This window comes from Heterodontus francisci, chromosome 19 (assembly GCF_036365525.1).
Source record: "Heterodontus francisci isolate sHetFra1 chromosome 19, sHetFra1.hap1, whole genome shotgun sequence".
NCBI lineage: Eukaryota > Metazoa > Chordata > Chondrichthyes > Heterodontiformes > Heterodontidae > Heterodontus > Heterodontus francisci.
Window position 1 is genome coordinate 28,118,599 of NC_090389.1, and position 20,130 is coordinate 28,138,728.

The window sequence follows — 20,130 nt, forward strand, 5'->3', positions numbered from 1 at the left end:
GAGGGAGAGCGGTAGGTGGTAATCAGTAGGAGGTTACCTTCTCCATGTTTGACCTGATGTCATGAGACTTCATGGGGTCCAGAGTCGATGTTGAGGACGCCCAGGGCAACTCCCTCCCTTCTGTAGACCACTGTCCCAATACCTCTGCTGGGTCTGTCCTGCCGGTGGGACAGGACATACCCAGGGATAGTGATTGTCGTGTCTGGGACATTGTCTGTAAGGTATGATTATGTGAGTATGACTATGTCAGGCTGTTGCTTGACTAGTCTGTGGGACAGCTGTCCCAACTTTAGCACAAGCCCCCAGATGTCAATAAGGAAGACTTTGCAGGGTCGGCAGGGCTGGGTTTGCAGTTGTAGTTTCCGGTGCCTTGGTCGATGCCGGGTGGTCCTTTCGGTTTCATTCCTTTTTATTGACTTTGTAGCGGCTAGGTACAACTGAGTGACTTGCTAGGCCATTTCAGAGGGCATGTAAGAGTTAACCACATTGCTGTGGGTCTGGAGTCACATGTCGGCCAGACCAGGGAAGGACAGCAGATTTCCTTCCCTAAAGGACATTAGTGAACCAGATGGGTTTTTACAACAATCGACAATGGTTTCATGGCCATCATTAGACTAGCTTTTAATTCCAGATTTATTAATTAAATTCAAATTCCACCTTCCGCTTTGGTGGGATTCGAACCCATGTCTCCAGATCAATACCCTGGGTCTCTGGGTTACTAGTCCAGTGATAATACCACTATGCCACCGCCATCTGGTCATAACAGTTTCAAGAGCTACATGTCACATAAAGGTGGGAGGTTTTAAATATAAAATGATATTTGTACTTTTATGCCTAAATGTTGAGAAGTAATATAAATTTAATGGATTCCAGAGAAACAGTTACTCAATAAATTTGTAGTTTTATTGATTTTAATCAGTATAACAATGCTTTGAAAAATAAAGTCAGCCTACATCTGGTTGCAATTTAATCTGACTCCTCAGCATCTAGATTGGTGTGATAAAAAAGTAATGCATTCATCACCAATATCAGAATACTCCTAACTTTCTCATCAAAAATGTTTCCAAATATCATTGGTATTTTAAGACTTCCATCATTTTTTTCCAAGGCCTGAGCTACAGAAAGCCTGTGAAGATTTATTCTTAAAGCTTCAGAGCTTTGAATTAGAGGCTGATGCAAACCAATAAAGATGCCTATTGGAACTGTGATGCTGGATTGAGGTGCCAACAGCCAGGAGTAAATTAACCAGGATTTCCCTGTGTCAGCACCAATGGAAAATATTGACTTGCGAGGATAACACGTGCAGTCTGCAGCCAGACAATCGCTGCTTCTTGTGAGGGTGTGTAGGTTTATTTATCTTTGCCAGTTGAAATAAACAGAAGCCAGTGGAGAGTAAAAGACACTTCTTGTTGAAGCAGCTCCCTTATTTATTGGACCAAAAAATTCTTTTGGGGAGCGGATGGCGGGTGGGGGTTTATGAAACAGAAGGCCCGTGTACAGTGCGACCAATGAGGTGTGCCCCTCCCTGCTTGATACAAGGCCACATTCGACAGCAAAGCAGACCTGGGTTAATGAATGGAATGATTGTGGCGCTGCCAACTTCATACTGAGGTTTTAAACCAATTTCCTTCCCACCCCCAAGAAAAAACTAATTACAAATCTTGTTAACTGCAGAACATGAACGCCACCATCCATCTAAAAAAAGCAAGTTGTGGTTTAAGCTAATGATATATTTGGCAAATGCTCAATAGGCAAACATCTGTGTTCATAAAAAAGTTATTTTCAAACCATCTAGGCTCTTATTACCTGTGCGTTATAATACAGGAGCAATAAAATCTGGAAGAATGAATTCTTGGTTAGCAAGCAATTTGCTTTTGGGTTTATAGGAATTTCCTTGCTTTATTAGTTTAACTCTTTCTTCCTACTTTCTTTCCAAAAGAGGGTTTTCTGGAACAGGTTTTCTTTCTCATATTTTCATTTACACAAAGGCCAAGTGTTTTGCCCTTTCTTTAAGTGAGTGCTTCAGCTCCTTAAGAATTGACTCCCATGAGCAACCTGATTTGTGTTTAACTAAACAGTATCGAGAATAACTGCCAGAGTCTCCTCTTAACCACATTTAAAATGACGACAGACCACTTCTGCTAATAGGCTGGAGCAGATTTGGATGTGATTCCAGAGTGATAAGCTATTTATTCTGTCAGCTGCATCAAGCAGACGATCATGAGGGGCATCCTAGAAAGAGTTTTAGTGACATATTTAATTTCTCAGTTTAGATGCAAAGATGCATGTAAACGCATAAGGGAGAAAGGAATAGAAGGATATATTGCTGGCGTTAGATGAAGTGGGGCAAGAGGACATTCAGGTGGAACATAAACAATGGCATCAGCCAGTTGGGCTGAATGGCTGTAAATTCTATGCGTGATGACAGCCATTGAGGCAATCTGCCTTCTTCCAAAGTATTCAAACATTTGCTGCCTCTGATCAAGTGCCTGTTGCTGTGGTATCCTCTTGCAGCTCTTGTGGTGTCATCCAGAAATCTTTTCACCCTGGTCACCAATGCAGCCATTGGTAGTCTATTTAATGATGGCTTTTTGAACTGCCAATCATGGCTTAGTGGTAGTATACCTACCTCTGAATCAGAAGTTTGTGGGTTGAAGTCCCACTCCAGTGTTAAGCATGTATAATCTAGTCTGGCAGTCCAGTGCAGCATTAAGACAGCACTGTCAGAGGTGTGTCTTTCAGATGATATATTAAACTGAGTCCCTGTCTGACCTCTTAAATGGATGTAAAATGTCCAATGGCAAAATTTGAAGAAGAGCAAGGGGAGTTTTCTTAGTGTCCTGGCCTTTCTCTTCTCGGAAGCTGTGTTTGTATCGCTTTGGTATTCACTGGAAAAGCTACTGAGGGATCCCATTTTTATTTTTTGTAAGTTATTGTTTTGACATGTGAATTTGCACTTTTAGGACACTGGCATTATTCTTCTGTTGCACATGGCAGTGAGGGGGTTGGAGAGTCAGTGCTATAGTTGTATCCCTGACCTCCAGTCACAGCAGGTCCTTGGAAAATCACATGCACAACTGGCATCACAAATGGACTAGTCGAAGAACCGATATGTGACGATTAAATATCACAGAATAAAGCATCGAGATTAACAACTTCCGTGGAAGCAGCATGAAACAAACTGTCTGAGGATCCACATATATAGCAGTACTGTGCTTAGATATTGAAAGAGAAGCAAATAAGCAATATGTTAATTGAGTGGATTTGAGATGTGCACCAAGTAGAAGATGGTCGCATACAGGTAAATAATTAAATTGTTGACTTCTTACAGGAAATGTACCTATTTGACTTGGAGCATGTGATAACATTATGAACTGAATGGAGTAGACATTTTTGCACACTTGGATTCACCTTTGTAACACAGAAGACAACTGTAGATGTACTTAAAGTGTTTGTTTTATTACAACCTTCGCCTAAAATGACCTTCCTCTAGTTCTTTAGTCAGTAATGGTATTGCACAGCGTCAGTAAGTGGAGATTTCCTCTGTACATAATGTGTAACTAAAGATAAATCCATTCTTCACTAAATCTACAATTTCATCACACATTGTACACTGGAAATCTTCTGGAACAAAAAAATCTTGGCTCTATTTTTGGAGGCTGGTAATTACCACTGTGTAGGCTTCAGTCAATAGCTAATAGTCTTTCCAAGCAAAGGGGTTTAACCACATATAATGCCAACATAAGAAAGCATGAAGAAAAGAATACAAAAGCAAAATACTGTGAATGTTGGAAATCTGAAACAAAAACAGAAAATGCTGGAAATACTCAGCAGGTCAGGCAGCATTTGTGGAGAGAAAAACAGAGTTAACATTTCAGGTCTGTGTGATCTTTCATAAGAACTGTGTGTGATGAAGAAAAGAATGTCCATTTGGTGCTTTGAATCTGTTTCTTCAACAAGCCATGTACAATATACCCATCCACGGAGTGTGTCATGCCCTCTAATCTCCTGAGCTAAAGACCTGAATAAATATTCCTGATCCTCAATGTTAATCAAAAAAAAAAAACAAAATTCATTCTTATATCTCTATTGTTTGCCTCCAATGAGTTACCCTTCACAGGAACTAAGCTTTTTCCCACCTGAAGTAGCATTGACACCATAATTTCTTTAGGAGTTTACAGTTTACTTTTAAATTTACAATCTTTGATCCGGTTCCCAAAATGTTACCCACCACCATTATATTAGTTTTCTTATAAAAATTACTACAGTCACTTAACAGTGAAATAGAAAATAGTTCCACACTTGTATGGGGGGAGCGGTGGTGGTGGTGGGGGTAAAGCTTCCATGTAAAGGGTTCATGGGGTTGGGAACAATATATTGACATGGATACAGGATTGGCTAAAGGACAGAAAACACACAGTAGGAATAAATGGATCATTTTCAGGTTGGCACTGTTACTAGTGGGGTGCCATAAGGGTCTGTGCTGGAGCCTCAACTATTTACAATCTATATTCATGTCATAGATGCTGAGACTGAGTCCAATGTATCCAAATTTGTTGATGATATAAAGCTGGATGGGAAAGTAAACTGTAAGGAGGATACAAAGGGTTGAATTTTCCCAAATTTGAAAATATTTGGGAGATGGGACCATTTCCGGGTCTAGCGCCATTCACTGCTGCAGCGCACCCACAGCTTAATTTTACAGGAGGTGGCCAATTAGCCTCTGCATTCGCTGTCCAAATAGGAGTGGGAGGGCCAATCAAAGTACCTGAAGTGAAGGGCAGTTGGCAGCCTCCTTGTGAAGGCTGTGTGATATTGAGTTGCATGGAGCAGGAGAGGGCAGCACAAAATGGAGGTGCAATACTGATTAGAAAACCAGTAACCAATCTCTTGAAACATATAAGATTCTGAGGGCTCTTGACAGGGTGGACGTTTCCACTTGTGGGAGAATCTAGAACTAGGGGTCACTGTTTAAAAATAAGGGGTCGCCCATTTAAAACAGAGATGAGGAGAAATTTTTTCTCTCAGAGGGTTGTGAGTCTTTGGAATTCTCTTCCTCAAAAGGCAGTGGAAGTATTTGAGTATTTTTAAGGCCGAGGTAGATAGATTCTTGATCAGGCATGATCTTATTGAATGGCGGAGCAAGCTCGAGGGACCGAGTGGCCAATTCGTACTCCTAATTCGTATGTTCGTATGTAGGAACAAGGCATTGGCAAGTCAAAAATTATGGTGCAGAAGATAGCACTCCCTTCACGCTGACCTTTGACCTGTCACGATTTTAGACAGTCTGGGAAACAGATGAGTCCCTGATTGAAAATCACCCTCAATGTGTTTCACTTTAATAACTGAAGATTACTATATAATGGTATTACTCTTTAAGAGGCAAAACTCTATATATTTTTAAAGATTTTATTCCCAGGTCTTAGCATCAAGCTAGGTGAAATTGTGAGTCAACGATTTACATTGACAATCAGCTTTTTGTACCTACTGATGCCACTTAATATCACTTAATGTGAAATATCTTCTACTCTTGTTGGCTGACTCACTGGAAAGAGTTATATTCTTCAAGGAATGCCATCACAGTACCTTTGACAAACATCCTGAACCAGTCCAGTGTGCTTTAAGGAAGTAGTTTCTGAAAAATCAACAATGGTGCCACCTAGTGGTAATAACCATAACTGTTTTACATAAGAAATAGGGGCAGGAGTAGGCCATACGGCCCATCGGGCCAGCTCTGCTATTCAGTAAGATCATAGCTGATCTTTGACTTCAACTTCACTTTACTGCTCACTCCCCATATCCCTAGAGTTCAAAAATCTATCACTCTCAGCCTTGAATATACTCAACAACTGAGCATCCACAACCTTCTGGGGCAGAGAATTCCAAAGACTCACTCCCTCTAAGTGAAGATATTTCTCCTCATCTCAGTCCTAAATGGCTGACCCCTTATCCTGAAATGATGCCCTTTAACCAAAGGAAACAAGCTCTCAGCATCTATCCTGTCAAGCCCTCTCAGAATCTTGTATATTTCAATATGATCAATCCATTCTTCTAAACTACAGAGAGTATAGGCCCAATCTCAATCTTTACACATAGGACAACCCTCTTATCCCAGGGTTAAATCTAGTGAATCTTTGTTGCACCCCCTCTAAAGCAAGTATATCCTTTCTTAGGTATGGAGATCAAAACTGTACACAGTACTCCAGGTGTGATTTCACCAAAGTCCTGTACAATTGCAGCAAGACTTCCTTACTCTTGCACTCCAAACCCCCTTGCAAAAAAGGCTAATGTACCATTTGCCTTCCTAATTGCTTGCTGCACCTGCAAGTTAGCTTGCTGCTTTTTGTGCACAAGGACACCCAAATCCCTCTGAGCACCGACATTTAATATTTTCTCACCTTTTAAAAAATATTCTGTTTTTCTACTCTTCCTAGTAAAGTGAATAATCTCAAACTTCCTCACATTATACATCTGCCATCTTTTGCCCACTCATATAACCTGTCTATATCTCTTTGGGCAGGATTTTCCCAGCTCAGTGGAATTGACTTTGTAGGCGGGGGTGGGTTGGGAAATTTAGAGAAAAAAAGCATTAGGACAGTTTTCCAACGTGTTCCCGCCTCCTCGCAATTTTTACGGAGCCAGCTTCAGGGAGATGACGGCTGCCCACCCAGCAGCGGCGGGAAGCCAATGAAGGTAATAATTGAGTCCATTAAGCGGCCATTTTTAGAAGGGATTTGAATTTTGCTGGTGGCACATGGGAGCCGCGCTTTGCCTGCAGCTCGCTTACTCACAGGAGGTGAGAGTGCAGCAGAAGGTTGGAGTGCCAGGAGATGTATATGCAGTGTCCACTTTTGAAGGACCAGATTGGCAAGCCTCGGGCCATCCGCCTGTGTTTCACCTGTAGACAGATCTACCAGAAGTGCTATCTTCTGCACCATGATTTTTGACATGCTATTGCCTTGTTCCTACATACGAACATACAAATTAGGAGTAGGAATGGGCCAATCAGTCTCTCGACTGCTCTGCCATTCAATAAGATCATGCCTGATCAAGAATCTATCTACCTCAGCCTTAAAAATTCTCAAAGACTCTGCTTCCACCGCGTCTTGAGGAAGAGAGTTCCAAAGACTCACGACCCTCTGAGAGAAAAAATTTCTCCTCATCTCTGTTTTAAATGGGCGACCCCTTATTTTTAAGGCTGCGTTTGCTGACAATGCAACCACGAGGTGGCACTGCAGTGGCACATGCGCAAATGCAGCCTGTGCCACTAAAACGTCACAGTCTGTGATGTCAGGCAGCTGCCAGGACTAAAGATGGCGCTGCTCAAATAATCACACAAAGGCACGCTAAACACATGGCAGCACACAATGACCGGAGGGAGAGAGCGAGCGGGCCGGGGAGGGAGAGAGCGAGCAGGACGGGGAGAGGGAGCAAGCGGGCTGGGGGGGGTCGGTGGGGGGGGGAAGTGAGCATGCGAGCGGGCTGGGGGGGGAGAGGAGGAGAGTGCACCTGTCACCACTGTTTTTGGCCGCGTTCTCCCCTTTTCCCCCACCCCCACTCTCTCCCCGCTCCCCCCACCCCGCTCTCTCCCCGCACCCCCCCACACCCGCACTCTGCCCGCTCCCCCCATCCCTGCCCTCTCCCCGTGTTTCCCACCCCTGCTCTCTCCCCGCGTTACATAATGACATCATCTGCGTATGTGACAGCCAGTCCTGGTAATGCGGAACGCAGCGCATGTGCAGAGAGAAGGAGCCAATCTGCACATATGCGCAGATTGGCGCACTCTGATGATGTCAGCTGCCGGCTGCGTTGTCAATAATCACTTTGCATTTTTAAACAGTGACCCCTAGTTCTAGATTCTCCCACAAGTGGAAACATCCTTTCCACATCCACCCTGTCAAGAGCCTTCAGAATCTTATATGTTTCAATTAAGTCGCCGATTATTCTTCTAAACTCCAGCGAATACACTTCTAGCCTGTCCAACCTTTCCTCCTAAGACAACACACCCATTCTAGGTATTAGTCTAGTAAACCCTCTGAACTGCTTCCAACGCATTTACATCCTTTCTTAAATAAGGAGACCAATACTGTACACAGTACTCCAGATGAGGTCTCACCAATGCCCTGTATAACTGAAGCATAAAGTCCCTACTTTTGATTCAATTCCCCTTGCAATAAGTGATAACATTCTATTAGTTTTCCTAATTACTTGCTGCATCTGAATACTAACCTTTTGCGATTCATGCACTAGGGTACCCAGATCCCTCTACATCTCAGAGCTCTGCAATCTATCACCATTTAGATAATATGCTTCTTTTTTATTCTTCCTGCCAAAATGGAACATTCCACATTTTCTCACATTGTACTCCATTTGCCAGATCTTTGCCCACTCACTTAACCTATCTATAATCCCTTTGTAGCCTACTTATGTCCTTTTCACAACTTACTTTCCAACCTATCTTTGTTCCTGCCAAGAAATAGGGTGAAAATCACCCTCCCATGTTCCATCTTCTTGATGATATGAACCTGTAGCCTACCAATGGTCTAAAAATGCTTTAGCATAACATAATATAAAGATGTAAGTCGCTTCAGGCTCCAACTCAATGTAATTTGCTCCAAAGTGTACAAACACTATTTTCACTTTTTTTTTGTGGCATGATAATTTTACAGGAAAAGAGTTTTTGATTGGGAGCACTTTCTTTGCTTTAGTTAAGCTTCATTAAAGTTTGACAAATGTAGCGCAGATCATAAACAGGCTGCCTAGTCTTCAATTAAGTTATCTTATTGGATGACATTTTCAAAGTTCCTAGACTTGGCAAAAGCAAGGCACTTCATAAAGTAGTGATTAGGTGATGCTAAGCCTGAGTTTTAAAAGCCTATAGACTTTGGGAGAAAAGACTGAGGGGAAGTAAGCAGTTAGCAGATACTGGGAACAAATGAGTTGGTGCAGGATGCTATAATGTTAGTCTTATTTTGATGCAGTGAGAATGCAGAGCATGTAGGACAGTATTGTGAGGCAAGAAAACTGAATCCCAGCAATCGGTTATGATGCCCAATAATATATCTGTGGCTATTGTGTCCATTTAGTGACTACTTAAAACAAAGGGGGATGGTAGCATATTGGTAATGTTACTGGGCTAGTAATTCAGAGCCTAGATTATTGCTCTGATGATGAGCTCAAATCCCACTCTAGCAGCTGGGGAAATTTAAATTTGATGAATTAATAATGATCATGAAACCACTGGATTGTCATAAAAACCCACCTGGTTCACTAATACCCTTCAGGGGAGGAAATCTGCCACCCTTCCCTGCTCTGGCCTCTATGTGACTCCAAAAGTTGACTCTTAACTGCTCTCTGAAATGGTCTAGCATGCCATTCAGTTGTATCAAACCACTACTGAAAAGTCAAATAAGAATATAACAGGCCAATCGACCTAGGCACTGGAAACAAAAACCCTGCCTTGTTGAAGAAAAAGTGTGCTTATGACAGATGCTAAGTAGAAAATACAATTGAGAACCAGGCTGAATATAGAAGGTCCAACAGGGAAGTGAAAAAGCAAATAAGAGAAGCAAAGAGAGAGCATGAAAAGAGACTGGCAGCTAGCATTAAAGGAAATCCCAAAGTTTTCTATAGATATATAAATAGTTAAAGGGTGGTAAAAGGAGGAGTGGGGCTGATTAGGAACCAGAAATGGGATTTACACATGGAGGCAGACGGCATAGCTGAGGTATTAAATGAATATTTTGCATCTGTCTTTAACAAAGAAGAATTTGCAACACCGGCAATGTTGAAAGAGGAGGTAAGTCAGACACTAGAGGGGTTTAAAATTGATAAAGAGGAAGTATTAGATAGGCAGTCTGTACTTAAAGTGGATAAAGCACCAGGACTGGATGAGATGCATCCAAGGATACTCGGGGGAAGTGAGAATGGAAATTGTAGAGGCACTGGACATAATTTTTCAGTTTCCCTTAGACTCGGGGGTGGTGCCAGAGGTCTGGAGAATAGCAAACTTTACATTCTTGTTCAAAAAAGGGTGTGAAGATAAGCCCAGCAACTACAGGTCAGTCAGTTTAACGTCAATGGTGGGAAAACTTCTAGAAAGAATAATTCAGGACAAAATCAAAAGTCACATGGACAAATGCAAGTTAATTAAGGAAAGCCAGCATGGATTTTTTAAGGGAAAATCATGTTTAACTAACTTGCTGAAGTTTTTTGAGAAGGTAACAGAGAGGGTTGATGGGGGCAATGCTGTTGATGCAGTGTATATGGAGTTTCAAAAGGCATTTGATACAGTACCACACAACAAACTTGTGAGCAAACTTGTAGCTGATGGAATAAAAGGGACAGTAGCAACATGGATACGAAATTGGTTGAGTGACAGGAAACAAAGAGTAGTGATCACCTGCCCATTTACCTCCTCTCTCCTCACTATCCCAGGCTCCAAACACTCCTTTCAGGTGAGGCAGCGATTTACTTGCACTTCTTTCAATGTAGTATACTGTGTTCGCTGCTCACAATGTGGTCTCCTCTACATTGGGGAGACCAAACGCAGACTGGGTGACCGCTTTACGGAACACCTACGCTCAGTCCGCAAGCAGAACCCCGAGCTTCCAGTTGCTTGCCATTTCAACATTCCCCCCTGCTCTCATGTTCACATCTCTGTCCTGGAATTGCTGCAGTGTTCCAGTGAACATCAACGCAAGCTCGAGGAACAGCATCTCATTTACCGATTAGGCACACTACAGCCTGCTGGACTGAACATTGAGTTCAATAATTTCAGAGCGTGACGGGCCCCCCATTTTACTTTTATTTTTAGTTATTTTTTTCTTTTTCCTTTTTTAAATATTTTTTTCTGTGTTTATTTTATTTTATTTCATCGTAGTTTGTTCAGTTTGCTTACCCACTTTTTTTTCATGTTTGTACTATGGCTGTTCAATTTTCAGTCCGTTAACACTCTATCTGTACTAATGCTTTGTCTTCCAACACACCATTAACATATTGTTTGCCTTTGCTCCACGACCTTCTGGTCAGCTATTCTGTGACCTTGTCCTATTTACACCTTTTCCTTTGTTATCTCTTGCCCCAGCCCCGCTTTACTTGCTTATAACCTTTTACATTTCTAATATTTGCTAGTTCTGAAGAAGGGTCACTGACCTGAAACGTTAACTCTGCTTCTCTCTCCACAGATGCTGCCAGACCTGCTGAGTATTTCCAGCATTTCTTGGTTTTATTTCAGATTTCCAGCATCCGCAGTATTTGCTTTTATTATAGTAGTGATTAATGGATGTTTTTTGGGCTGGAGGAAGGTTTGTAGTGGAGTTCCCCAGGGGTCATTGTTTGGACCCTTGCTTTTCCTGATATATATTAATGACCTAGACCTTGGTGTACAGGGCACAATTTCAAAGTTTGCAGATGATACAAAACTTGGAAACATTGAGAACTGTGAGGAGGATGGTGTAGAATTTCAAAAGGACATAGACAAGTTGGTGGAATGGACAGAGAGGTGGCAGATGAAATTCAATGCAGAGAAATGTGAAGTGATTCATTTTGGTTGGAAGAATATGGAGAGACAATATAGAATAAAGGATACAATTCTAAAGTGGGTGCAGGAGCAGAGGGATCTAAGTGTATATGTGCATAAGTCATTGAAGGTGACAGGACAGGTTGAGAGAGCGGTTAATAAAGCATACAGTGTCCTGTGCTTTATTAATAGGGGCATAGAGTACAAGAGCAAGGAAGTTATGTTGAACTTGTGTAAGACACTTGTTCGACCTCAGCTGGGCGCCACACTTTAGGAAAGACGTGAGGGCATTACAGAGAGTACAGAAAAGATTCATGAGGGGTGAGGAACTTCAGTTATGAAGATAGACTGGAGAAGTTAGGACTGTTTCCCTTGGAGAAGAGAAAGCTGAGAGGTGATTTGATAGAGATATTCAAGATCATGAGGGGTCTGGACAGAGTAGATAGAGAGAAACTGTTCCCACTCGTGAAAGGATTGAGAACGAGAGGGCACAGATTTCAAGTATTTGGTAAGTGAAGCAAAAGTGACATGAGGAAAAACTTTGTCACACAGCAAGTGGTTAAGGTCTGGAATGCACTGCCTGAGAACGTGGTGGATGCAGGTTCAATTGAAACATTCAAAAGGGAATTAGACTGTTATATGCAAAGGAAGAAGGTGCAGGGCTATGGGGAGAAGGCAGGGGAATGGAACTGCGGAAATTGCTCATTTGGAGAGCTAGTGCAGACACGATGGGCTGAATGGCATCCTTTTGCATTGTGATGATTCTGTGATTCTGTGATCCTGCAAAGTCCTCCTTACTAACATCTGGGGACTAGTGCCAACATTGAGAAAGCTGTCCCACAGACTAGTCATGTGACAGCCTCACTGAATCATACACAACAGCCAATGTCCTAGAATCCTCCATCACAAGTGCTGCGTATGTCCCGTCCCACTAGCAGGACAGACCCACCAGAGCTGGAGGCACAGTGATATGCAGTTGGGAAGGCTCAACATAGACTCTAGACCTCATGAGGTCTCATGACATCAGGTCAAAAACCTACCGCCTTCCCTCAGCCAAGGAATCAGTGCTCCTCCATGTTAACCACCACTTGGAAGAAGCAAGCAAGGACACAGAATGTACTCTGGGTGGGAGACTTCAATGTCCATCACCAAACATGGTTTGATAGCACCACTACTGATCGGGCTGGCCAAGTCCTGAAGGACATCTGCCAGACTGAGCCTGAGGCAGGTGGTAAGGGAACAAACAAGAGGGAAAAACCTACTTGACCTTGTCCTTACCAATCCACCTGTTGTTGATGCATCTGTCCATGGCAGTATTGTGGGGGTGACCACCGCACAGTCCTTATAGAGACGATGTCCTTTCTTCACACTGAGGATACCTTCCATTGTGTTGTGCGGCATGAACACTGTGCGAAATGGAATAGACTCAGCGCAGATGTAGCAGCTCAAAACTGGGCATCCATGAGGCGCTGTGGGCCATTAGCAGCGCAGAATTGTATTCAACCACAATCTGTAACCCCATGGCCCAGCATATCCCCCACTCTACCATTACCATTAAGCCAGAGGACCAACCTTGATTCAATGAGGAGTGTAGGAAAGCATGCCAGAGGCAGCACCAGGCATGCCTAAAACTGAGATGTCAACTTGGTGAAACTACAACACAGGACTACATGCATGCTAAACAGAGGAAGCAGGATGCTAGAGACACAGCTAAGTGATCCCACAAACAACAGATCAAATCAAGGTTTTGCACTCCTGCAACATCCAGTCGCGAATGGTGGTGGACAATTAAGCAACTAACTGGAGGAGGAGGCTCCAAAAACATCCCCATCCTCAATGATGGGGAGCCCAGCACATGAGTGCAGAAGGCAAAGCTGACCCTTTGCAACCATCTTCAGCCAGGAGTGCCAAGTGGATGATCCATCATGGCCTCCTCCTGAGGCCCCCACCATCAAAGAGACCAATCTTCAGATAATTCGATTCACTCCACATGATATCAAGAAACAGCTGAAGGCACTGGATACAGCAAAGGCTATGGGCCCTAACAGCATCCCAGCTGTAGTACTGAGGACTTGTGTTCCAGAACTAGACGCACCCCTAGCCAAGATGTTCCAATGCAGCTGCAACACTGATAACTACCTGACAATGTGGAAAATTGTCCAACTATATCTGGCCAATTACCATCCCATCAGTCTACTCTCATCGTCACCAAAATGATAGAAGGTGTCATCGAGAATGCTACAAGTGGCACTTTCTCAGCAACAACCTGCTCACCAATGCTCAGTGAGGGTTTGACCAGGGTCACTCAGCTCCAGACCTCTTTAAAGCCTTGGTACAACCATGGACAAAAGGGCTGAATTCCAGAGGCGAGGTGTGAGTAACTGCCCCTGACATCAAGGCAGCATTTGACTGACTGTGGAGGAGTCCTAGCAAAATTGAAGTCAGTGGGAATCAGAGGGAAAACTCTCCACTGGTTGGAGTTACATCTCACACAAAGAGAGATGGTTATGGTTGTTGGAGGCCAATCATCTCAACCCCAGGATATTGCTGCAAGAGTTCCTCAGGGTAGAGTTCCTCAGGGTAGAGTCCTAGGCTCAACCATCTTCAGCTGCTTCATCAATGACCTTCCCTCCTATATACGGTCAGAAATGGGGATGTTCACTGATGATTGCACGGTCTTCAGTACCATTCACAACTCCTTAGATAATGAAGCAGTCTTTGCCTGCATGCAACAAGATCTGGGCAACATTCAGGCTTGGACTGATAAGTGGCAAGTAGCATCATGCCACATAAGTGCCAGGCAATGACCATCTCCAACAAGAGAGAATATCGCCATCTCCTCTTGACATTCAATGGCATTACCATTGCTGAATCACCACCATTAACATCCTGGGGGTTACCATCGACCAGAAATTTAACTCGACCAGCCATATAAATATTATGGCTACAAGAGCAGGTCAAAGGGCAGGAATTCCGCGGTAAGTAACTCACCTCCTGACTCCCCGATGCCTGTCCACCATCTACAAGGCACAAGTCAGGAGTGTGATGGAATACTTCCCACTTGCCTGGTTGAGTGCAACTCTAACAGCACTCAAGAAGCTCAACACTGTCCAAGACAAAGCATCCTGCTTGATTAGCACCCCATCCACCACCTTAAACATTCACTCTCTCCACCACTGGTGCACACTATGTACTATCTACAAGATGCTCTGCAGCAACTCACCATGGCTCCTCCAATAGTAACCTTTACCTAGAAGGACAAGGGCTGCAGACGCATGGGAACAGCACCAAGTTCCTGATTTGGAACTATATCGCCATTCCTTCACTGTTGCTGGATCAAAATCCTGAAACTCCTTCCCAAACAGCACTGTGGGTGTACCAACACCACATGGAATCCAGTGGTGCAAACACACAGTTCACCACCACTTTCTCAAGAGCAAATAAGTGATGGACTTGCCAGCAATGCTTACATCCCAAAAACGAATAAAAAGGAAACACGATATTGGAGATATATTAAGGCATATGACATTTTACGCCGATGACTGGACAGCAAAGCACAGAAAGCACAAAGATGACAATGCTTTCGAGAAAATTGATCTTTTATTCTGGGCAAGTATATAGATTGTTTTGATACAAAGTCTTTTCTCTGAAAAACAAAAGGGAGTGCATAAGAATAGTCATCGTAGGATCATTAAAAGAGTTTTTATACAAATGCTTGTACACTTGGAATTCTTTTCATGTGTCCAGGCATTTCATGACTTAAGAGTAAGAAAGGCTTTTTAGGCAAAATAACATCATCCACTGACACTTCTGTCCCAGCTGCCTGCCTTCTTTCACCATAATCTTCGGGTCCGCAGAGAGTCCTAGAGTCATTATGGCACAGAAGGATGCCATACAGCCCATCGAGTCTATGCTGGCTCTCTGTAGAAAAATCTAGTCGATCCCATCCCCCCGTTATATCCCCATAGCCCTGCAAGTTTATTTTTCTCAAGTATCCATTCAATTTCCTTTTGAAATGATTGATTGGCTCCACTTCACCACCCTCATAGGCAACAAGTTTCAGGTCATTATCACTCACTGTGTAAAAGAATTCTTCCTCACATCGGCCCAAAACCTTAAATCTGTGTTTCCTAGCCCTTCTATGATCAGCTAATGGGAACAACTTTTCTTTGTCTGCCTTATCTAAATCTGTCATAATCTTGTACACCTCTATCAAATCTCCCCTCAACCTCCTTTGCTCCAAGGAGAAAAACCTCAGCTTCTCCAACCTCACCTTGCAGCTAAAATCCTTCATCCCTGGAACCAAATCTTCTCTGCACCCTCTCATCCTTCCTAAAGTATGGTGACCAGAACTGGACACAATAGTCCAGTGCTAATTGTCTCCTGGGCTAACCTTTACTGTCTTTTTCAATGTTTCTGGTAACTTATTCTACAACTTATATCATTGAGTGAGAAAGTTTTACCTGAGTTCCTTTCTTACTCTCAACTGTCTAATGTTTTCCTTGTTACCCACAGATTTAAAATGATTCAGCAAAGTGAACAATTTGCCTAGACCATCTACTTCATACTAGATAAGTACGCGAGGGAGAAAGGAGTAGAAGGATATGCTGATAGGGTTAAATGAAATAGGGTGTGAGAAGGCTTATGTGGAGCATAAACATCAGCATTGGCCAGTTGGGCTGAATGTCCTGTTTATGTGCTATAAATTCTATGTAATAATTCAATGTAATCATCTTCAAACCTTCAACCATGCCATTCTGAGGTTTTCTCGAAAACTGATTTTCTTACCATTTGCACATAACTGAAATTCCTAACACTGACAATCATCTTTGTTGTTCGTATCTGTACCTTCTTAAGATCATTAATATCTGTTCCAACATTACTGGTCCAGCTACTTTAAAGATCACAATCTTTCTGAATCTGAATGAATTGTTCCTCATTAATTTCTGTTCCTCCTTGCAAATTTAGAATATCGTCTTGTGACAGCTTCATGCATGTCATGTATTAAGAATCCAAACACTGAGCTAAGATACCCTACTCATAGCCTCTTTCCAGCCTAAAAGTTTCCAATTATGTCTGCTATGTTGCCTGTTCTAAAGTCAATTATTTCATTAGCCCCACATTTTACCTCCTATTCTATGATTTTGTACCATGGCAACAATTATTAATGTGTAAACTTTGTCAAAAGATGTCTAAATATCTAATTATGTATAAATTGTATTTTCCCCCATTGACCATATCAGTTGTGTATTCAAAAATCTCTAGTGGGTTAGTTAAACATACTTTCCTTCCTGATTCCTTCATAATTTATACTTTTCTAAGTCCTACACATTCATCATCTCTGTCCTTGCCAAGCTACTGGCTATTGACTCCCTGGGCTCAATATTGTCATCCTTATCATCATCATCAAATTCCTCCATGGCCATGCAAAATCTCTTCCAGTCTTATGTTCTACTTTGTTCCTTTCTTCTAACACTGCATCACTCTTCCCTGTTCCTTCTGTTCCACTTTTGGAGACTCATCTACCAGCTATTACTCTCCTGCTTTCTGAAACTGTCTTCCTGAAAGCAGGAGAGTAATTGAAACTTGCCCCCCCACCCCCATCACCATCTTCAAAAGCCTCCCAAAAAAAATCTTTTTTGATGAATCTTCATTCTATCCTTTCCCGCCACCTGTCACAATAAGTACTTTGTAAATTCAACTTGAAAGCTGAATTATGATTGTGTTGGCTTCTTTCAGGCCATTAACTTTGACCTTTGTTTAATGTAATGATATTTAAGGTTTCGGGTCAACATGCAATTAGGTAACTAGATGTTGTCGTGCATGGAAGGAAACGTGATGAAATAAACAATGAAATGTGAGGATTATGAATTTTAAAAAGTCAACTTAAACAAAACCAACATGGACACTTGTACCACAGTCAAAATGGAGTAGTGGTCATGTGACCCCTTCCATACCGGAAATCAAGAAACATATCTGAAAAGATGGAACCCATTAACCTCGTCTGAAATAGCTCTGGGGAGAATCTCTTTGAAATTGAAGGCAGCACTATTGCATATTAATGACTCTTATCGATATGAATGATCTGATAAAGGACTCTGGAGGCAAACTAGCTTACTGCCCAAACCAAGATGAATAGGTGTAAAGTAGCATGGTATTACCAGAATAGTCCCCATTCAGACATCAATCGATAGCCATGGTTAGCATATCCTGGCCCATTGTGTAGTTCCACCAGGGGATAGGACCATGCGTCTCCTAACAGAAATTCTAATGTGATGGATTTCAGAATCACAAATTCACAGAATTGTTACAGGGCAGAAGAAGGCCATTTGTCCCTTCGTGGCCACACCAGCTCTCCGAATGAGCAATTCACCTAATGCCATTCCCCCACCTTCTCCCTGTAACCTTGCCATTATTTCTTTTTAGATAACCATCTAATTCCCTTTTGAATGCCTTGTTTGAACCTGCCTCCACCACCCTCTCAGGCAGTGTATTCCACACTTTAACCACTTGCTGCGTGAAAAAGTTTTTCCTCATGTCGCTTTTGCTTCTTTTGCCAATTACTTTAAATCTGTGTCTTCTCGGCCTTTTTACCTTAAAAAGGTAGCCCTCTGGAGAGAGAGGAGAGAGCAAGTCAACACTTCAGAAAAGCAGTCCAGTCAGAGGCTGTGCAAGAGATCCAGCCAAGCAAAAAGAACCCTGCTGAACAATAACTGAGCAACTACTGCAGCAGAGACATCACAAAGTGACTTTAAGACTCTCCATCTGTAAAGGCAATAAAATCCATACCACCAACTATGTGCTCAGTTGTAACCATTACAACTCTACAACTCCTCAGTAAGTTCAAGACTACAAACACCTAGGTCTGCACCTTTGAAAGAAACTGTCCTCCTGAGAAGATTCAACAGGTTTACTGTAAACCACAAACACTTACCTCACTTTGAACTTTAAACTACCTACCCTTTTCTCTCTATCAATTCTTGTGTAAGTTTGTGTCAGTGAATGTGTGCGTGTGTGGGTGAAGTTGCGACCATTTTGGGAACTGTGTAAAAATAGTTATCTTTTTTTAACCTGCAAGAAAACCTGTCATTTGTCCATTTATTTGACCCAATAGATGTTCAAGGGCTAACACAGTATTTTTAACAAAACACGATTGTAGTCAGTTGGGAGGTGAACAGCGGAAATCGCCCATACCCCTTTCCACCTGTATGTAACAATGTCTATATTATATATAGCAAGAGAAGTTTGTTAACAAACAGATCCGCCAAGGTAGATGGATAGACCAATAGGTATATACTTAGATAATGATAGTTTATTGCTGTAGACCAGTCTGTGCTGTTTATGGGGAACTGGTGCATTTAATAAGTTGGAAGATGTTCTACAGGCTGAGTAAACTCCACCACATAACCATTTTATGTGCATAGAGTCATAGAGTTATACTGCACAGAAATAGGCCCTTCAGCCCATCATGTCCATGCCGGCCATCAAGCACCTATCTATACTAATCCCATTTTCCAGCACTTGGCCCATAGCCTTGTATGCTATGGCGTTTCAAGTGTTCATCTAAATACTTCTTAAATGTTGTGAGGGTTCCTGCCTCTGCCATGCCTTCAGGCAGTGTGTTCCAGATTCCAACCACCCTCTGGCTGAAAAAAATGTTTCCTCAAATCCCCTCTAAACCTCCTGCCCCTTACCTTAAATCTATGCCCCCTGGTTATTGACACCTCCGCCAGGGAAAAAATCTCTTCCTATCTACCCTGTCTATGCCCCTCATAATTTTGTATACCACAGTCAAGTCCCCCCCTCAGCTTTCTCTGCTCTAAGGAAAACAACCCTAAACTATCCAGTCTCTCTTCATAGCTGAAATGCTCCAGCCCAGGCAACACCCTGGTGAATCTCCCCTGCACCCTCTCCAGTGCAATCACATCCTTCCTATAGTGTGGCGACCAGAACTGTACACAGTACTCCAGCTGTTTTATACAGCTCCATCATAACCTCCCTGCTCTTATATTCTATGCCTCGGCTAATAAAGGGAAGTATCCCATATGCCTTCCTAACCACCTTATCTACCTGTGCTGCTGCCTTCAGTGATTTATGGACAAGTGCACCAAGGACCCTCTAACCCTCTGTACTTCCTAGGGTCCTACCATCCATTGTATATTTCCTTGCCTTGTTAGTCCTCCCAAAATGCATTACCTCACACTTCTCAGGATTAAATTCAATTTGACACTGCTCTGTCCATCTTACCAGCCCATCTATATCGTCCTGTAATCTAAGCCTTTCCTCCTCACTATTTACGACACCACCAATTTTTGTGTCATCTGTGAACATATGCATGCATAACTGTAAGATAAAGGCTATAAATTGCAAATCACAGCATAAAGTAGAACATTACAAAATTGGAAGCCAAGGTTTAGGAACACTTTTGTTTTCCATGTTCCTTTCTTTTTTTGCCTGCTCTCTTGTAGATACAGAATCGTGCTGGAGTAGAGATCCACAGATAATAGGCATTCTTTGGTACTTTACCGAAGTGGTCATTCGTGATGAATCATGATGGGAAATATCAGTCATCAGTATATTTGACGGTGGTGGGGGGAGTGTGAGTTGAG